Genomic DNA, 22412 nt, shown 5'->3' with positions numbered 1-22412 from the left:
TATAATAGAACCTGCCAGGCTGAATGTGACATATATTGTAGGAGACACATATGGGTAACATTACATTGCTTCAAAAAGTCAAGAGGGAGATATCACTTCTGGATTTCTCTTTTTGAGATGGGGAAAAATTTAGGCAAAAATTTCAAAGATATGGTGATGGTAGGAAGAGGCCTTGCAATATTAATATGATTATAATAGCTAGAGATAGGGAGAGAGAATTACTGGCCACTGGACTGTAACCTCCTTTAAGACTAAGACTAGATCTTGTTCACTACTTTCCAGTGCCTAGAAAATGCATGACATATAGAAGTTCAAGAAATATTTATCTAGGGGAACCTGGGTGGCTCAATCAGTTAAGTGTCCAACTCTTGATTTTGTCTCAGGTCATGATCTCACAGTTTCACGAGTTTGAGCCCCACATTGGGTTCTGCACTGACAGTGCAAAGCCCGCTTGAGATTCTCCCTCTCCTTCTTTCTCTGCCCCATCCCCGCTCATGCTCTCTCCCTCTCTCAAAATAAATAAGTAAACTTAAAAAAATTTTTTTTTTATCTAATGACTGACCAAATGAATACATTAATGAAAGCAAGAGAAAGGATTTTTTTTCAAGTTTTTATTTAAAAAAATTTTTTTTAATATTTATTTTTGAAGGAGAGAGAAACAGAGTGTGAGTGGCGGGGGGGTGCAGAGAGAGAGGGAGACACAGAATCTGAAGCAGGCTCCAGGCTCTGCACTGTCAGCACAGAGCCCGACTTGGGGCTCGAACCCACAAACCGCGAGATCATGACCTGAGCTGAAGTCGGACACTCAACTGACTGAACCACCCAGGCGCCCCTCAAGTTTTTATTTAAATTCTAGTTATTTAACATATAATGTAACATCAGTTCCAAGCATACAATATAGTGATTCAACACTTCCATACAACACCTGGTGCTCATCACCACAAGTGCACTCCTTAATCCCCATCGCCTATTTAACCCATTTCCTCACCCACCTCCCCAATGGTAACCATCGTTTGTTCTCTATAATTAAGAGTCTGTTTCTTGGTTTGCCTCTATCCCTTTATTTTCCCCTTTGCTCATTTGTTTTGTTTCTTAAATTGCACGTATGAGTGAAATCATCTGGTATTTGTCTTTCTCTGACTTATTTCACTTAGCATTATACTCTCTAGCTCCATCCATGTCATTACAAATGGCAAGATTTCATTCTTTTTATGGACAAATAATATTCCATTGTGTATCGGTGTGTGTGTGTGTGTGTGTGTGTGTGTGTGTGTGTGTACCATTTCTTCTTTATCCATTCATCAGCAACGGACACTTACGCTGTTTGCATAATTTGGCTATTGTACAAAACGTTGCTATAAACATCAGGGTGCATGTATCCCTTCAAATTAGTATTTTTGTACTCTTCAGATAAATACCTGGTAGTGCAATTGCTGGATCATAGAGTAGTTCTATTTTTAACTTTTTAAGGAACCTCCATACTATTTTTCACAGTGGTTGCACCAGTTTGCATTCCCACCAAGAGTCCAAAAGGGTTCCCTTTTCTCCACATCCTTGCCAACACCTGTTGTTTATGTTTTTAATTTTAGACATTCTGACAGGTATGAGGTGATATCTCATTGTAGTTTTGATTTGTAGTTCCCTGATCACTGAAGTTGGGCATCTTTTCATGTCTGTTGGCCATCTGCACGTCTTCTTTGGAAAAATGTCGGTTCCTGTCTTCTGCCATTTTTAAATGAGATTATTCATTTTTGGGATGTCTTTTTAAGTTCTTTATGTATTTTGGATATTAACCCTTTATCAGATATGTCATTTGCAATTATCTTCTCCCATTCCACAGGCTGCCTTCTAGTTTTGTTGATTTTTTCCTTTGCTGTGCAGAAGCTTTTTATTTTTATGCAGTTCCAATAGTTTATTTTTGTTTCTATTTCCCTTGCCTCAGGAGACCTATCTAGAAAGAAGTTGCTAAGGCCAATGTCAAAGAGGTTACTCCCTATATTCTCCTTTCGGACTGTTAAGGTTTCAGGTGTCACATTTAGGTCTTTAATCCATTTTGAATTTTTTTTTTTTGTACGGTGTAAGAAAGTGGTCCAGTTTTATTCTTTTGCATGTTGCTGTCCAGTTTTCCCAATATCATTTGTGGAAGAGACTGTCTTTTTCCCATTGGATATTCCTTCCTGCTTTGTTGGAAGACTGACCATACAGTTTGCATGAATTTCTGGGTTTTCTATTCTGTTCCATCGATCTATGTGTCTCTTTTTATGCTGATACCATACTGTTTTGATTATTGCAGCTTTGTAATATAACTTGAAGTCTGGAATTGTGATGCTGCCAGCTTTGTTTTTCTTTTTCAAGGTTGTTTTGGTTATTTGGGGTCTTTTCTGGTTACATACAGATTTTAGGATTGTTCTAGGTCTGTGAAAAATGCTGTTGGTATTTTGATAGGGATTGCATTGAATGTGTAGATTGCTTTGGGTAGTAGACATTTTAACAATATTTGTTCCTCCACTTCATGAGCATGGAATGTCTTTCCATTTCTTTGTGTCATCTTTACTTTCTTTTATTTTCAGAGTACAGGTCTTTCACTTCTTTGGTTAGGTTTATTCCTAGGTATCTTATCAACTGTATCAACTGTAATGGGATTGATTCCTTAATTAGCAGAATGGGATTTTAGGACTTGAGTCAATAGTCAATGGAGATAGGGGCGCCTGGGTGGCTCAGTCGGTTAAGCGTCCGACTTCAGCTCAGGTCACGATCTCGTGGTCCGTGAGTTCAAGCCCCGCATCGGGCTCTGGGCTGGTGGCTCAGAGCCTGGAGCCTGCTTCCGATTCTGTGTCTCCCTCTCTCTCTGCCCCTCCCCAGTTCATGCTGTCTCTCTCTGTCTCAAAAATAAATAAACGTTAAAAAAAAAATTTAAAAAAAAAAGTCAATGGAGAAATGAAAAACATGAAAGGAAAAGAACATTCTCTGAATATTTGTACTAGGTACTTTACATGTATTATATATTTCCAACAACTTTACAAGCTATCTCATTTAAAAAGTAATGAATCTGAAACTCATCAAGGACATTTTCTAAAATAACTCAGCTACACAATAAAGTAAAAATTTTAATTTGAATATATCTGATCCCAAGCCCATGTTCTTTCCACTATATAATGCTACTGCTAAAACGTTTTAAGAAAACCAGTCTGACAGCTTTAAGGACATAAAAAAGATGGCCAGAATACAGTTTTTGCCTTTAATATGGGGGACAGGCATGCGTGTCATTTAAGAAAGAATATGTTTACACTGAGGTGACAAAGCTCAGTGTTTTAAAATAACTAACGTTCATTTTTCATTCATACTATACATCTATTGCAGATCAGCCAAGGCATTTCTGTTCACATTTAACTAGTCAAAGCAGGTCACATGGCCAAGCCAGGCTTCAAGAAGGCTGAAGGTATAAACTTCCTGCAGGAAGTAATACCAAATAACGGTAAACAGTAATAACATCTACCATAATATGTAAACCAACACTGATATATATTTACCACATGATAACTTTCTTAGTGGTGTTTTATGGCAACACAGAAGAAATCTAACTCTGTCTGTGGGGTCAGGGAAAAGGGAACATGGGAGGGCATGAGGAAGAAAACACTTGAACAGAGTTTGGAATTAACAGGTGTTGATCAGAGGATAAAATATGAAAAGACAATCAAGGCAGTTAAATCAAGGAATTTTAGGAATTGTGTACATGTGGGGGTGGGGCAGGGGGCAACTGGTAGAATGACTACAAGTACCACACTTTCTAATACTAAGATGGAGTCCCCCACCCATCTTAGTTAATACCCAGTATTAACACTTCAAAATATATTCCAAATCAATGTCAAAGAAACCTACCAACTTTTACTGCTGACACTACACTGGATTAAGATACCCTAACAGAAATAGCTAATAACAAACTAACAAACAGCAACAAAAGAAAAGTTTTAAGCATAATTCAATGGACTGCCCCAAAAGTAAGGAGTCATAAGAGGTTAAGTAGGTTACTAAGGTCAGTTTTAACCTTGAGGATTTCTATAGAGCACTGGAAACCCTGAAGCTAATACAAGTTGAGAAGGATGGAGATAAAGCCTAAGGCCCATCCAAAGTGAGGAAGCTAATAACAAACCCTCAATATAAATCTGGACTTCAAAAAGCTCCACCCATAGTTCAAATATAAATAAGACATAGGGGCACCTGGGTGGCTCAGTCGGTTGAGCATCCGACTTAGTCTCAGGTCTAGATCTCACAGTTCATGAGTTCGAGGCCCACATCGGGCTCTGTGCTGACAGCTCAAGGCCTGGAGCCTGCTTCGGATTAGGTGTCTCCCTCTCTCTCTGCTCCTCCCCTGCTCACACTCTGTCTCTCTCCCAAAAATAAATATAGATTAAAAACAGTAATAATAATAAAAATAAATAAATAAATAAATAAATAAATAAATAAATAAATAAGACCTATAGCTCAAGTTACAGCATAGGGCAACATGGAAACTTGACTATCTCTGCTCAGTCTGGGTTGAGAGAAAACAAAATCTCCCATTCCTGAATGGAAAGGGATAAAACTGTAACTTTACAGTGGAGAAACCTGGCAAGCACCACCTTAACCACATAATCAGAGTAAACATCACATCAGGTCGATATCCTGTACATCCTGACATGACGAGATAAGAAAAACATTTTAACACTGTGGAATTTTTTTACAAAACCCATACCCCAGTCTAATCATGAGAAAAACATCAGACAAACCTAAACTGAAGGACAGTTAACAAAATACATAACCAGTGCTCAAAAATCATAAAGGTCATCAAGAAAAAAACAACAACAAGAAAAACCTGAGAAACTGTCACAGAGGATAGACTAAGGAGACATATAAACTGAATGTCTGTGTAGTATCGTGGAACAGATTCTGGAATAGAAAAAAAAAATTAGTGGAAATTTGAATAATGTCTGGAGTTTAGTTAGCACTTATAGTGTATAAGATGTTAATATTAGGGGGTACTGGGTACAGAAACATAGGAACTCTGTACTACCTTTGTATATTTTCTATACATCTAAAATTATTTTTTAAAACTTATTTAAAAAAAACAAAACTTGTGCTCCCCTCCTCCCCAAAAGTATAATCTCAATGCCAATTCATGGAGTTTAGGTGGCCCTAAACACCTCAAGCATATCATTGCATTTAAAGGGGTCCCAGATTGGTTGTGATCTGAAATAACTGTTAAAAGACATTACAAATCTTCTCTAGATTCAAACCCATGCCTCAATTTCCACACACAAAAAAAGTTCCATCAAAACTTAATCAAATAATCACAAAATACTCAAAGAAACAAGAACTTAATGTGAGTTGCAGAATGAGAGGCCTGAAGATGACTGAGAATTATGTGGAATTGCTACAAGTACCAATTCAAGCAGGTCATAAATCCCAAATCGGATAAGAAAGAGAGTGACATGGGTTAGGAGATGTGGAGTAGGACAGAGATGGTGGGAGAAGTAAAGATAGAAATAAAGAACAGATAGAAATGGGCAGAGATATAGAGAGGGAGAGTTAAGAAACAGAGACAGGAGATCTACATCTAGACACATCCTACTGAAACCACACAAAACCAAAGACATAGTATATACAGCAGCCAGAATACAATTATACCTAATAAGGAAAGAATATATATTCAAGTGTACATGGCTTATTTATGAAAAAATGGCCTTATACTAGGTTATAACACCATACTTAAATTTAAAACAATTGGTAACTTTCTTATATCTTGAAATTTAAAAAACACTTTTCTAAACAATTTATGGGACAAAGAACATCATAATGGATTTTAGAAAATACCTAGAGCTGAATGATAATGAAGAAAATATATCTAGAATGTGAAGAATGCAAAACAAAAAAAGTGGTATTCGAAGAAAATGTATAGCCTTAAATGCTTTATTAGAAGACCTGAAATTGAGTTAGCAAAACAGAATCCTAAAAAAAAAAGAAATAGAAAGAAATGATAACATAATTTGTGAACAGAATACAAATGCATAATAAAACAAAGCCAAAATTTATTATTTGAAGAGATAATTAAGGGGGAAAAGGGGAGAAGGCAAAATAAGCTATATTAAGAACAAAGAAAGAGATATAATCTCAGATACTGCCAGAATTAAACAGAATATTAGATAATATGAACAAATTTATGCCAATAAATTAAACACTTAGATGAAATGGATAAATTCTTCACTAAAACTGACTCAAGAAGAAATTTAAAAATTTTTTTTTTCAACGTTTATTTATTTTTGGGACAGAGAGAGACAGAGCATGAACGGGGGAGGGGCAGAGAGAGAGGGAGACACAGAATCGGAAACAGGCTCCAGGCTCTGAGCCATCAGCCCAGAGCCCGACGCGGGGCTCGAACTCACGGACCGCGAGATCGTGACCTGGCTGAAGTCGGACGCTTAACCGACTGCGCCACCCAGGCGCCCCTCAAGAAGAAATTTAAAACTTACCAAAGCTGACTCAAAAGCAAAAACAGAACATGAATAGTTCTATAGCCACTAAAAACTGAATCAGTGGTTAAAAATCTTACAAGCAAGGCATAAGAGCCAGTCAGTTTTACAGAAAAATTTTACTAAACTTTCAAGGAATATATAACTCTAATTTTATAGAGGAGTCTAATCTCATACAAAGGATAGACAAAAAAGGAATACTCTTTGACTCATTTTATGAGGTTAAATTTACCTTAACAGCAAAACTGGACAAAGACAGTACAAAAGGAAAATTACAGAGGCGCCTGGGTGGCTCAGTCGGTTAAGCATCCAACTTTGGTTCAGGTCATGATCTCATGGTTCATGAGTTTGAGCCCTGCATTGGGCTCTGTGCTGATAGCTCAGAGCCTGGAGCCGGCTTCAGATTCTGTCTCCCTCTCTCTCTGCCACACCACACTTGCGCTCTGTCTCTCAAAAATGAATAAACATTAATAAAAATTTAAACAAAACAAAAAACAAAAGAAAATTATAAACTAATCTCACTCACAAGCATATTAAGCACATTATATCAGCAAACCAAATCCAGCAAAATATAAAAAATATACATCACAATCCAGATGGGCTTATCTTCAGACAGGTGATTAGTTTAATATTAAAAATTGGTTAGTGCAATTCACCTCATTCACAGAATAAAAGAAAAAAATCGTATTACTAATTGAACAGATGTGGAAAGAATAGTCACTAAATTCAATTTCCATTTACCCTCAGTAAACTGGGACTAGAAGGTAACACCCTTAACGTGAATGAGGGCATCCAAAAAAATACTTACAGAAAACATTTAATAGTAAAATGTTGGAAGCACTTCTTTTAGATTGGGAAGAAGAAAAGGAGGTCTGCTATCATCGCTTCTATTCAACCTGGCTAGGAAACCTAACTAGTGAAGTAAAAGAGCAAGAGATAAAAGGTATAAGGCTGGGGGGCGGGGGGAGAAACAAAAGCATGATTATTTACAGATGATAGGAGTATCAATACTATCAATATAAAAAAAAGAAATATACAGAAACATTATTTGAAGTAATAATAGGGCTCAACTCACTTAATTCCTAGAATCAATTTACACTAATACAATCTGTGTAACTTATGCCTCTCTGAACTCAAATATCACACAAAGCTATTTATAATTTAGAACTCTTATTATTCCTTGTCTAATTTTAGAAACCACTGCATTGAGACTTTGCCAGGTTAGAACACAATTAGGATAAGATGTACTTGTGGGCTTTAAAGGATTTACATACAACTACAAAAAATCTGTCCAACATGTGGTCAAAAGCATGCTGTCCCAGATCTATGTATAATTCTTTTCTGTAGTCTTAATAGTACTATTTGAAATTTTTCTCCTTCAGAAAAAGACAAGTTTTATGTCACAGTTATACCTCAATAAAGCTGGGGAAAAGTTAATAAAATTTCAGTTTTCACTTAATAAAATTTCAATTTTCATATGTTGGGGGGAAGGCTAATAATGCCAAAAAATTCCTTTTTTTTTTCTAAATCTATGACCTAGCATATGTCATACAGGTCTACACTTTGGCCAATGGTCAAGATCTTTCCCACACTGACATTACTGCAAAAAGTGATAGTCACCTAACGCAATCTATCCATCCATCTATCCATCTAAAAACTTGTTGAAAGTCTTCTAACATTGTTGTGGTCCCTAGCATACAGAAGAAAACAAAATTAAGTGCCTAGTCTCATGAGTTTTCAGGATGATGATGATGATGATGATGACGATGATGATGATAGCTACAAACATTCAGAAGGTGTGTTTTCAGATGTTGCTCTAAGCACTTAAATCCACACATACACAACATTTTGATATAGGTTTTTACAAATAAGGAAATTGAGGCATAGAGCTGTTAAGTAATTTTCCCAAAACCCATGAAAAGAAAAGTAGCAAAACTAAGATTTAAAACCCATTCAGGGGCACCTGGGTGGTTCAGTTGATTAAGCATCTGACTTCAGCTCAGGTCATGATCTCACGGTTCATGGGTTCGAGCCCTGCGTCGGGCTCTGTGCTGACCGCTCAGAGCCTGGAGCCTGCTTCAGATTCTGTGTCTCCCTTCCTCCCTCTCTCTCTCTGCCCCTCCCCCACTCATGCTCTGTCTCTCTCTCTCTCTCTCTCTCTCAAGAATAAACATTTAAAAAAAAATAAAAAAAAAAAAAATTCAGCCTGCCTGGCTCCAGATTCTAAGCTCTTGGACCACTGTACTGTATTTCAATTGTGACAACTTCTATGGAGAAAAACTAAAATAGAGTAGAGGGATAGTGGAGGAGAGTTTGATTTCATATAGATTGGTCACAGGATTTTTCTTTTTTTATATCCTACAGCCTATTCAATATCTTCCTTTGAAAATCCCCACAAACCTGGGTGCCTGGGTGGCTCAGTTGGTTGAATGTCTACCTCCTGATCTCACGGTGGTGGGATCGAGCCCCACGGCAGGATCCATCTGAGTGTGGAGCCTGCTTAAGATTCATTCTCTCTCCCTCTCTCTCTCTCTCTCTCCCCCCAACCCCCCAACTCTTTCCCCTGGGCTCATGTTTGCGCTCTCTCTCTCTCTGAAAGAAAGAAAGAAAGAAAGAAAGAAAGAAAGAAAGAAAGAAAGAAAGAAAGAAAGAAAAAGAAAATCCCCTCACTTCACACAGTCTCCCAATTTTAGTTAGTGATGATTCCATCCTTCAAGTTACTCAGGCCAAAGTGTCACCTGATTGGTCAGAATAGGATATGCTTATGTTGGGTAGCAAACAACCCTCAAATCAGTAGCTTTACCAAAAAAAAGTTCACTGCAACTCCAGGCAGCTATCCTCTAAATAGTGACTTTATTTACCATTCCAGTTCCTTTAATCTTGCGGGCCCTATAATTTCAACACAAGGCCTCTTCATAGCAAGAGAAGAACCAGCGAAGCATATAGGGGCTCTACCCTGCCTCGGCCAAGCACGTCCTTATACAATTCATTGTCTGTAACTAGTTATGTGGCTCCCCAAACAGCAAAGGGAGATATAAAGTGAAATGTCTCATATGCCCAGGTAAGGTAAATTGGATATTGGTGAGCAGTACCATGTTGTCCTTGACTCCATTTTCTTTCATAGTCCACAAGTAAAGCTTCAGCAAATCTTATCAGATGTACCTCCAAAATACATCCAGAATATAACTACTTTTCACTACATTTACGCTACCACTCTGGTTCAATCCTCCATCATTTCTGACCTAGATTATTACAGTGGCCTTCTATCTGATCTCACAGTTTCCATACTTGTCCCCACAGCCCCCCAGTCTTCATTCAAACACCAAGTAGTCATGAAAAAACCCTCTAACTGCAATGACTTCCCATCCCATTGAAAAAAAAAGTCCTTAAAATGACCTTCTAGGCTCCACAGGATGAACATGGGCAATCGTTTTCTAACTCCATCTCCTACTAGTCCCCCCCTTTCCTTTCCTTTGTTCTAGATACAGATGTTCTTTGGGATCTCATGGATATGACAGAAAGGCTCCTACCTCAGTGCCTTTGCATAGGCTATTCTTACCACCTAGAATACACTTCCCTCATGTATCTACATGGTTCAATTCCTCACTTTCTTCAGGTCTTTGAGTTCAAAGGTCACTTCTGAAGTGATGCCCTGACTAATCATATTTAAAATTGACCTCCCCTCACTTCTGCCCCTAGTAATCCAGAACCCCTTTCTTGCTATATTTTTCTTTTTAACATGTGCCATCTCTTACATACTAATATATATCATTTTTATATTTATTACTTGTCTCCCATTCCCATCTAGATGTAAGTTCTACAAGAGTGGAGTTTTTGCCTCCTTTGCTCACTGCATTCATTAAATTTATTTTTTTGTATGAAAGAACAAAGATGTCATGTGTGCAGAGAGAAACACTTAAGAGAGTAAATGACCTATACAGATATTTGAAAAAGGAGACTATCCATAGAGGGTAAAGGCTCAGACACATCAGGTCTCATGTTTGAGGAACAAAAAATATGCTTGGAGACTAATCATTGAGGGGAAATAATAATAAGAAAATGGTATTAAGGATGCACTAGATGTCAAATCACATAGAGACTTTAACTTGCACTCTGCATTAGATAGGAAATCTTTTGAACAGTTTTAAGCAGAGGTTGGGACACGATGTGATTTAACTTTTAAAATAATCACCTGGACTTCTGGGTAGGAAATGGGTAATAAGGCAACGGGCAGAAACAGGAGACCACTTAGGAGGCTACTATACTTCTCTAGAAAAGAGATGATGGTGGCATAGATAAGAGTGGTAATGATGGTGAAAATGATATGAACAATTGGAATCTGAATAGAAATTTAAGAGATAATACAGCAAAGGAAATGGGATTACTAAGTCTGGAGTTCAAGGTAGAAGTAGGGGTTGAAAATATAATAATGGAAGTCATCAGCACACAAATGGTAGTCAAAAGACTACATAAAGGAAAAGAAAAATAGTGGAAAAAAGGACCTTCACTTTGAATGAACAGGAGGAATGACAGAAGGGCAGAAAGAAGGCTGGAGAGAAAAGGAAAAAGAAAAAAGATGGAATGAAGTCTGGAGAGATAGAAGCAAGGGACAGATGTATATTTTCCTAGAAGGAAGGATGGATAGATTGACTGATGGAAGGAAAGGGGGAGGAAGGACAGATAAATGGAATAATGATGCAATGACACATGGAGTAAAGAAGTAAGGACACATGATAGAAGCCAATAATATATGGTACAAAAAAGTGAAGAATGATGGCACAGAGGAGCAAGAGATAAAGAGAGATGGAGTGGGGGATAGGATGGTAAGAGGGTCAAAATAAGGGAGAGAAGGAGGTAGGAAGAAACAATCCAACCAAAATTTAAGAATCCTAAGTTTTCAGTAACAAAAAAGGGTCAGTTTCATTTAATTACTAATAAGTGGGTTATAAGCTATACACATGCTATATAAATATATACAGAACTTGTTCTATGCTTAGAGAAATGTATGAGATAAAACTAAATGAACCCAAAGTATATTACCATTTCTTATTTGGTAGAGAAACTAATTTAGATTCATATTAACTTTTACTCTTTTTAGAGATATTTGAGAGTTAATTATCACCAACCTAATAAAATGTAGAACCACATATTCTGAAGTATAGTCTTTCATTTATACAACTGACATTTGGACACCTACATATGACACAAAAAATAAATCCAGAATTCTAGTCCTCAGAGCCTCCAAGTTTAATAATAAGAAGATATGCAAATTTATTATGTAATTAATATACTGTATTATTTAAGTCCTTATTGTTAAAGGACACATAAAAGGAAGGCAATAAGGCTGAGAAATATCCCCTAAAGTTTTACAAAGAATATGACTGATCTGGGTCTTATAGTACCTATCCTAGCACTTTGTGTGTGACAGCAGTTTAAATTGGTTTTTACCTGAAATATTTTTGAACTTCTGAGGTTGACTTACACTAGCATAAGGCTCTGTAATTTATGCATCCCTAAATCCCCAAATCACATAAAGGTATCTGAAATCTAGGACTCTTACTACTTCATGTGTATTTTTAGAAAACACTGCATTGTGACACCATGAGGATAGGCCAAAAATCACATTTAAAATCTACTTCTGGGCTTTAGAGGATTAAGATGGAACCAAATAAAATCTGTTCAACACATGTACAAAAGCAAATGACAGAGCTACATATACTACTGGCTTTCTGATATTCCCACCAGAATGTTCTCTTCTCCTAATAATACTAATTTCATTCTAGATATAATTCAAGTTTTTCAGAGGTTTTCACAGTGAGAGGACTATGGAAAAAAAAAAGTGCCAGCAGAGAAAAAAGACTATCAAAGATGAAACATGCACCCAGATCTTCGTTTCTAAACATCCTTCTCCAATAAAGAACTAGGGTTCCACAGAGCAATGGCTGCTTCCAGAGCTGAGCAAGGAAAATACAAGATGAGCTGTACCATCTGATGATGCCAGAAAGTAGGCAAATACTCAATAGAAATCAAATGGGTGCTGGGAATGCAAGCTGGTGCAGCTACTCTGGAAAACAGTATGGAGGTTCCTCAAAAAACTAAAAATAGAACTACTCTACGTCCCAGCAATTGCACTACTAGGCATTTATCCACAGGATACAGGTGTGCTGTTTCAAAGGGACACATGCACCCCCATGTTTATAGCAGCACTATCAACAATAGCCAAAGTATGGAAAGAGCCCAAATGTCCATCAATGGATGAATGGATAAAGAACATTTGGTATATATATACAATGGAATATTACTCGGCAATCAAAAAGAATGAAATCTTGCCATTTGCAACCATGTGGATGGACCTGGAGGGTATTATGCTAAGTGAAATTAGTCAGAGAAAGACAAAAATATATGACTTAACTCATATGATAACTTTAAGAGAAAAACAGATGAACATAAGGGAAGGGAAACAAAAATAATATAAATACAGGGAGGGGGACAAAACAGAAGAGATTCATAAATATGGAGAACTGAGGGTTACTGGAGGGGTTGCGGGAGGGGGGATGGGCTAAATGGATAAGGGGCATTAAGGAATCTACTCCTGAAATCATTGTTTCACTATATGCTAACTAATTTGGATGTAAATTTTAAAAAATTAAAAATAAAATTAAAAAAAAAAAAAAGAAATCAAATGGGTGCATGTTGAAAAAATAGGATGTGTACCAAAGTTGGACAATAAAATAGTGATAGTAATAGACTTATAACCCAAAGTATATAACAAATACTCATGAGTGCATTCTTTTATAAATAAATTATTGAATAATAAATGGGGAAGAAGGAACAACTCTTCATTACATAAGAATTCCAACTAATAAGTACAGAAGGAATGAAAAGTCATGATTAGAAAATCACATAACAACTGCTTCAGGCTAGATCCATTGATAAATACTAAAATTAATGCCTGAAAGTGTGAGAAAGAATATTTACATAGCTTCAAAGTTACCTCCTCCCAAATATTAATTACAGAGAAAAAAGTAATTTTACAATGGAGAAATTGGGCAGACACTGGCTTAACTACATGATCAAGATTAATATCACCAGAAATAAGACATACTGATACCATGTCTCTCCTGATACAGAAATCCAAATTACCTCTGGTATTTTTCAAATATACATAACCTCAATCTAATCATGAGAAAACATCAGAGAATTCGAAATTAAGGGACATTCTACAAAATGATGGCCCAATTGCTTTTAAGTCTCAAGGTCATGAAAGATAAATGAAGACTGAAAAATTGTCACTGGGTAAAGGAAACTAAAGAGACAGGACAACTAAATGTAGTATGGAATTCTGGACTGGACTCTGGGACAGAAAACATTAGTGGAAAAAGTGGTGAAATCCAAATAAAGTCTATAGTTTAGTTAACAGTAATGTACCAATACTAATTTCTTAATTGTACTATGGTTATGTAAGGTGTTAAGATTAACAGATACTGGGTGAAGGTTATATAGTAAACCTTTGTATTATTTTTGCAACTCTAAGTCTAAAATTATTTCAAAATAAAAACAAAACAAAACAAAATGGATGAGTCAGAGCATCATATCTTGAAATAAATACATCTGGAAAGTCCTTTCCCCCATCAATATTATTTCCACCTCTCCACTATGGTAATAACCACTTCAATAGTTCCATCCATGCACTTATTTATTTAACAATACATGAGTGCCAGGCATACATTACAGAGAAAAATACAAAGTAGGGCGTGCCAAGTATGGGGAATGAAGATTGATGTTTTATGGGCTGATTTACAAAGATTTCATTAATAAGGTAATACTTAGCAGAGTTCTGAAGTAAGACAGTAAGCCATGTGGATATTTGGGGAAAGGAAAGGCAAGCACAAAGGCCCAAATATTCAATGGCAAGTCTGAGGAAAACAGACATGGCCGGTGTGGTTGCAGCAAGGTAAGGGACAAGGAGAAGGCAAAAAATAAGACCAGGTAAGCTAATTATTTAGGGACTCCTTGGCCATTGTAAGGGCTTTCTTTGTCTTACATGCTTAGAGAAATGGAAACTGACTTGAAAAGTTATGAGAAGAGTGACAAAGTTTTACAAAGCCACTTTGACTACTGTGTGAGGAGCTGGGTAGAGTGGGGACGGAGGAATCAATTAAGAAATTATAGCAGTTATCCAGGTAAGAGATGATGATGGTTTAGGCCAGACTGTAATCAATGAAGATGAGAAGTGACTAAAATTCTGGATATATTTTTGAGGTAAACCCCATTTGATCACTTGACAGATTAAACTTAAGTTATAGACAAAAGAGAGAAGTTGATTCCAAATTCAGAATACATGCCAGGATGAAATTCCTATTTATTGAGATGTGAATACAGGATGAAGAGGATTTGGGGATTTTGTTGTTTGTCTTCTTCTGCTCGTTTCAAGGGGTGGAAATAAAGCATTCCGTTTCAATTTTTTTGTTTATATTTATTTTCTTTCACTTTATTTCAGTTTATTTTCTCAGATTTTTTCAACTTTTTGGACATGAAAGATTTTTCAGTTTTGTTCTTATTAATTATATGCTTTTAGGGTCATAAATGCCAATCTAAGCACCACTGTAGCTGCATTCCACAAATTTTAACATGCCATTGCCATTGTCCTACGCCATTAGTTCAAAATGTTTTCAAATTTCCACTAATTTCCTGTTTGGCCCATAAATTATTTGTAAGAATATTGCTTAATTATCAGCGCTTGGGGGTTTTCTATTTTTGTTTTTGTTAATTCCTACCTTATTTCATTGTGATTAAAAACACATTCTCTGCTATTTCAATGTTTTGAAATACAAGACTTGGTTTATAACCCAGGATACAATGTGCACTTGAAAAGAATGTGCATCCTGTAGGTGTTGGAAAAAATGCTCCATGTGAATTAAGTCAAGGCTGTTAATCACACAGTTCTAATCTTTTGTTTTGTTCCAATCTTTTACAACTTCTGATTTTTGGTCTGCTTGTTCTATTAGTTACTAAAAGAACTGTATTTATATTTCCCTCTGAGATTATGAGTTTATTTCTCTTTTTAGTTTTATCAGTTTTGGCTTTTTGTATTTTGACAGTACATTTTACACATAAAATTTAGACCTGTTATATCTTCCTAGAGGACTGACCATTTTAATAACCATGAAATATCCCTCTTTATTTCTAATAAAAATGCTTCTTGCTTTAAATTCTACTTTATCTGATCTTAGTAACACCATACCAGCTTTCTATTAGTGTATGCAAGGGCATATCTTTTACCATGCTTTTTTAACTTCAGTCCATTTTAATCTCCAAATTTAAAGTGTATTTCTTATAAGCAGTGTATTTTAGGTTGAACCACATGAAATTGCTAATATCATACTGGTTTGACTTCCAAAAACAGAAATTTCATAGCTCACTCTCATAGTTAGTTTTATTTTCTAATTCAAACAATCTTTGTTAATTGGAAAATGTGGTCTGTTTACAATTAATAGAATTACTGACATACATAAGTTTAAATTTACCTTCTTAATATTTGTTCAACTTGTTCTATGCTTCCTTTCTTGCCTTCTTTTAAATTATTTTTTATTATGCCATTTTCCTCCATTCTTAGATTGTTAGTCATAACTTCTTTTAGAGGTTACCTAGAAATCAAAATATGCATCCCTAATTTCTTAAAAGTCCAATATAAATTAGCATTATTATTGATTCTCTAATGATGCAAGACCTTAGAATATAGTAACTCCATTTAACATATACGCATATACAAAAGATATTGCTTTGAACAGCTGGTATTCATTTATTCATTCAGTATCCACGTCCTAACAGTTTCTATCACTCTTTGTATCTTTCTATATTTCTATCTAGGATCACTTTTTCTTTTGCCTGACCAATCTCTTTTAGAATATTCTTCACATTTGATCTGCTACTCTTGGATGATTTTCTTTCCTCTTCTCCTGGAATTTCAATACAAATATGTTAGACCTCTTTGCCATTACCCATATGTCTCTCACACTCTTGTATATTTTCCAACCTAATGTGTCTGCTTCAGAGTGGTTATTTTCTTCTGAACTATCTTCCAGTTTCACTAATTCTTTTCTCAGCTACATATAATCCTCTGTTCAACCTATTCATTGAGTTATCAACTTCAGCTGTTGTATTTTTTTCATTTCTAATATTCTATTTGACTACTTGCACAGCTCTTTTCCAAGATTCTCCTTTATCCAATTTCTTAAAAATACTAATGATAATTGTTTTAAAGTACATGATTAATATCTGGATTTCTTACGCATCTGCTGCTAATTAATTTCTTCTTGATTTCAGTCATTTCTTATATTTTAGTATGCCTTGTTATTTTTGACCACATGCCAAACATTATGCATTAAAAAAACTGCAGATATTTTCCTTTACAGAATTATTAACCTTTGCCTGTGGCAGGCTTCTAAAATACAGGCTAATACCATTAATTAATCAATGACTGAGTTGATTTCATGCTGGACTTCAGTGCTTCAACAGGCTATTTTATTCAAACTCTCCTCCTAGGATAATAAAGAAATCAGTCAGACAGTAATAGCTGAATAACACAATTAAAGAGGGAATAATGATTTTAGAAAATAAAGGAATAGAGACTGCTATTTTACATAAGACTGTAGGGGTAAATGCTCAGTGATAATGGAACACTAATGTAAAGGCCTGAAGGAAAATGAGGGAGCAAGCCATGCTGGAAGAAAAACATTCTGTGCAGAGGGGACAGCATATGTACAATCCAGTTGAAAAATATGCATAATATCTTTAAAAGAATACTCAAGAGACCAGTATGACTACAGCATAGAGAATGAAAGGTAAGTGCTAAGAAATTAAATTTAAAAGTTATCAAGTTCCAGTACACACAGTATCTTATAAAGTATTGTATGGACATCACCTTTTACCCTGAGATGTAATGAGAGGATTAATCTTACTTATGATTATAAAGAATCATAACAGGTTAAAAGGGAAGAAAGGAAGAACCAGGGAATTCTAAAAGGAAACTACTGCAACATTCTTTGTGGTAGCTTTGGTCAAGATGATTAATATATAGGTATGAGATATGGTCTGAGCTTGTATACATCTTGAAAGCAGAGCTAGGGGCGCCTGGGTGGCGCAGTCGGTTAAGCGTCCAACTTCAGCCAGGTCACGATCTCACGGTCCGTGGGTTCGAGCCCCGCGTCGGGCTCTGGGCTGATGGCTCAGAGCCTGGAGCCTGTTTCCGATTCTGTGTCTCCCTCTCTCTCTGCCCCTCCCCGTTCATGCTCTGTCTCTCTCTGTCCCAAAAATAAATAAACGTTGAAAAAAAAAATTAAAAAAAAAAAAAAGAAAGCAGAGCCAATATAATTAAATTGACATGTTTGAAGTTAAAAAAAAAAAAAGCAAACAAGCAAGAACCAAAAATAGTAAGTTTAGGGAGTAAAAAATGGGAGTAAAAAATCTTTTTTCAAACATGAAAAAGAAATTTTACAAAATGAAATAGAGAAACATAGACTGGGAAATATGAACAAGACATTAAGAATACAGTGAAAACATCTAACAAGTGTACAAATACAGTTCTGAAAGGAGAATGAGATAAGAGAACTATTTGAAAAGTAACAGCTGAGAAATTTTCAGAACTGATAAAAGATACTAATTCACAGGTTCACAGAGGCTTACAAATCAAGAAGAATAAATGTGAAAAAACTCACACCTAGACCCATCATTGAAAAACTGAAGAACATATCAGAGAAAGAGAAGATTTAAAATTAAACAACAAAAATAATAATAACCTCAATAAGATAACAGCAGGAATGGCAGACTCTACTGTATCTCTAATACACAGAAAGAAAATAACTGTCAACCTAGAATTCTATACCTAGTGTAAATGAGGACAGAAAGTACTTTCAGACAAACAAAACTTGAGTGTGCCACTAGCAGTCCTTCACTATGTAAGATCAAAAAGATATTATTAGTGATAAAAGAAAGTGATTCTAAGTGAAAGACTGGAGATGCTAGGAGGAATAAAGAACACAGAAGGTGGTAAATATGTAGATAAATAAACACTAGCCTTATAAGACAACAAAGAATAATGTATTTTGGATATTTTTAAAAGCAAAAAGAGAGAGAATTAGTATAAGTCAGGAAACGAACTGGACTTTAAAATGGTGTTTTAAGGGCCTTGTATTATTTAAAAAGGGGCATAGTTATTAACTTTAGGTATTGATTAATGTGCCTGTAGTAATTTCTCAGATAAATACTAAAAGAATAGTTACAATTACGTATCATTTAAAGCTGTTAGGAAGAATTGGAAAAAAGTTACAACAATTCATTTTAAAGAAGGGAAGATAAAACGGGCAGAAAAAAACCCACAAAATAAGATGGTGGATATAAATCCAAATACCTTGGTAATTACAACAAATGTAAATAAGCTTTAATTAAGAAATAAAAATTGGGGGCACATGGGTGGCTCAGTCAATTAAGTGTCTGATTTTTTATTTTAGCTCAGGTCATGATCTCATGGTTCATCAGTTTGAGCCTCACATCGGGCTCTGTGCTGACAGCATGGAGCCTACTTGGGACTCTCTCTCTCTCTCTCTCTCTCTCTCTCTCTTTCTCTCTCTCTCTCTCTCTGCCCCTTCTCCTCCCCCCCTCTCTCAAAATAAACAAACTCAAAAAAATTAAAAAGTGTTTTTAAATTAATAATAAAATAAAATAAAAACAAAAATTGTCAGACATATTAACCTAAAATATGCTGTTTTTCATAGACATCTAAAACCAAAGGTTCTAAACTGAAAACAGAAGGATACAAAAAAAGCTGCTACTACTGTATTAACACAAACATAATGGACTTTAAGGAAAAATAGTATAAAGAAGGCACTGTTCATAATGATGAACACTTCAATTTGCCAAGAAAATATAATAATTATCTAACAATATATATATTTTACACCTATATCCATCACATTTCATAATGATAAAAACTAAAAGCCTCAATTTACCAGAACATTCATCTAATAACTTCCTATGTATAAAGTAAAAAGTGACAGGACGTCAAAGAGAGACTCATGATTAAATTGGGGACATTTCAACAATTTTTTGATAATACTTGCGATAACTACCAGACCAAAGATGATTACAGAAGATATGGACAACACATTAGCAATTATGACCTAATGAAAAGAAAAAAAAAACCCTCCATCTAATAATTATAATAGACAAGGAGAGAAAAGTAATATACATATTTTTAAAAAACTGACCATATATTGGGACTTTAAAAAAAGTCCAGAGGTGCCTGGGTGGCTCAGTCAGCTGAGCGTCTGACTTCAGGCTAGTTCATGATCTCACCATTCCCGAGTTCGAGCCCTGGGTTGAGCTCTGTAATGACAGCTCGGAGCCTGGAGCCTGCTTCAGATTTTGTTTGTCTCTCTCTGCCCTTCTCCTACTCATGCTCGCTCTCTCTCTCTCTCTCCAAAATAAATAAGCATTAAAATAAATAAGAAGTAAAAAATAAAAAAATAAAGTCTAAACAAACTTTAAGAAATTTAAACAATACAGAGCATATTCTCTTACACTAATGTATTTAAGCTAAAAATTAACCCTAAAGAGATAGACAAATTCTCTACGTTTGAAATATGTGTTATAAATATTATAAATTAAAAAATACTTCTAAATAACTCAAAAACTAATGAAACAAACCATAATAATATTTAGACAATATTTTGAACTAAATGATAATGAACATACATTAAAGAGACTTGTGGGCTACAACTATAGTAGCAATTAAAGGTATATATACAGAGCTAAATGTTTACATTAGGAGAAAAAAGTCTACAAATTAAAAGGCTAGGCATGTTCCCCAAGAAGTCAGAGTAAGAAAAAGATAAAAGAATAAAAATAATAAATATTAATGAAATTGAAAACCTACAATAGAGAAGATCAATAACCACATAAGTTAGTTCTCTGAAAAGATGGTAAAATTAATCTAACAATAGCCAAATCATGGGAGAAGCCTAAATGTCTATCAACTGATGAATGGATAAAGAAGATGTGATATATATATACAATGGAATACTACTTGGCAATGAGAATTAATGAAATCCTGCCATTTGCACCAAGATGGATAGAACCGGAGGGTTATTATGCTAAGTGAAATAAGTCAGTCAGAAAAAGACAAGTATGTTTTCACTCATTTGTGGATCTTGAGAAACTTAACTGAAGACCATGGGGAAGGGAAGGGGAAAAAACAGTTTCAAACAGAGAGGGAGGCAAACCCATAAGAGACCCAGAGAACAAACAGGGTTGATGACAGGGTGGGGAAGAATAGAAAATGGGTGATGGGCATTCAGGAGGGCACTTGTTGGGATGAGGACTGGGTGTTGTATGTAAGTGGGAATCTACCCCCAAAACCAATAGCACACTGTATACATTGTATGTTAGCTAACTTGACAACAAATTATATTAAAAAAAATTAGTCAACCTCTGTCATGGGGATAAAAGGTGCAGCATAGGGAATATAGTCAATGGTACTGTAATAGTGTTATATGGTAACAGATGGTGGCTACACTTGTGGTCAGCACAGCATAATATACAGACTCGTCAAATCACTGTTGTACACCTGAAACTAATATAACATTATGTGTCAGCTATTTCAATTAAGAAAAATTAATCAGGGGCACCTGGACAGCTCAGTTGGTTGAGCGTTCAACTTTGGCTCAGGTCATGATCTCACAGTTCACGAGTTCGAGCCCTGCATTGGGTTTGCTGCTGCCAGCACAAAGCCTGCTTCAGATCCTCTGTCCCTCTCTCATGTGCACTCTCTCTCTCTCTCTCTCTCTCTCTCTCTCTCAAAAATAAAAAAAAAACATTAAAAAAAAAAAGGAAAGGAAAAAAATTCACCTCTGATTAAATTCATCACAACAAAAAGGGAGAAGACACACGTAAGCAACATAAGGAATGAAAAGGGCAAAATAAATACAGATGCTACTTACATTTAAATCACGAAAAAAAGGTAAGTGGGTTGTAATTTCAAGAAATGCACTAGCTTATTTATATGCTTGTTCCCAATAAAAACAAATAAAAATATTGGTTAATATATTAAAAACATCTTAAGGCAGCTAAGAGTTGAGACAAGACAATAAGGAATTACCAAACCAAAAGCTAAGTAGAACACATGATCACCTTTTGCCCTGAAAGAATTTGCTAATCCCAAAGAATCTGAACAGCAGTTTTGATCACCTCATGACACAAGGGGGACAAAAGTCAAAACTCAGGATCAACGAAAGATTCTTCTAAAAGAAGACACCCAAAACATTAAGCCAAGATTTCAAAATGCTACATACTTCCTTTGGGAATGAATAAACCTGAAATAAAATCCTCCTTCCACACCATGCCTTGTGGAGAGGATACCCTGGCATTCAAGTAGAAAAGGACTGGAAAAAATAAGCAAATGAAAAAAAAAGACTCTATTAAGTTGTAAGCACTGACCAGCCCTACCGCATATTTACAGCCCAAATAAAAATCATCAGGGTGGTCCAAGAAACTTCAAACCATAAATTTAAAGTGTCCCTGAAGTTCAAACCTTAAGTTTAAGTGACTCTAATGCCACTGAGAAATACAAATTCTTTCTAGAGAAAGGCACCCTTATCCTGGGCCTCAGAAAATTCCCCAGAATAATTTTTCAAATACAATGAGAAAAATCCTCAAAGCACCTAAGGATAGGGGTAGATGACAAATTACCTTCAAAGCAACAATAATAGTCCTCAATAGCAACAATAAAACTAGAACACAGTATTCTATTTTTCAATAAGCTAGGGGAAAAAACCCAGAATCTAAAATTCTACATCCATGAAAATATTTTTCAAGTATACATAGATGTATTTTGATAAAAGATAAAAGGGT

At 35.5% G+C, this 22412-nt stretch overlaps 1 protein-coding gene across 3 annotated transcripts in view; it reads right to left on the bottom strand.

The window, feature by feature from the left end:
- The window catches only part of CRY1 (cryptochrome circadian regulator 1), a 94300-nt gene that overhangs the window by 38753 nt on the left and 33135 nt on the right, over positions 1 to 22412 (bottom strand). The window contains exon 1 of one of the 3 annotated variants that reach the window (XM_086712442.1): positions 16034 to 16056. The exons of the other annotated variants lie outside the window; for them this stretch is intronic. The gene's annotated coding sequence lies outside the window, so the exon portion shown is untranslated. Of the gene's footprint in view, positions 1 to 16033; positions 16057 to 22412 lie in introns of those variants that run through there. 3 annotated transcript variants of the gene reach the window in all.

The sequence above is a fragment of the Puma concolor genome, chromosome B4 (assembly GCF_028749965.1).
Source record: "Puma concolor isolate L17-30 chromosome B4, mPumCon1.1.hap2, whole genome shotgun sequence".
NCBI lineage: Eukaryota > Metazoa > Chordata > Mammalia > Carnivora > Felidae > Puma > Puma concolor.
This window is presented reverse-complemented; position numbering and strand designations above follow the sequence as displayed.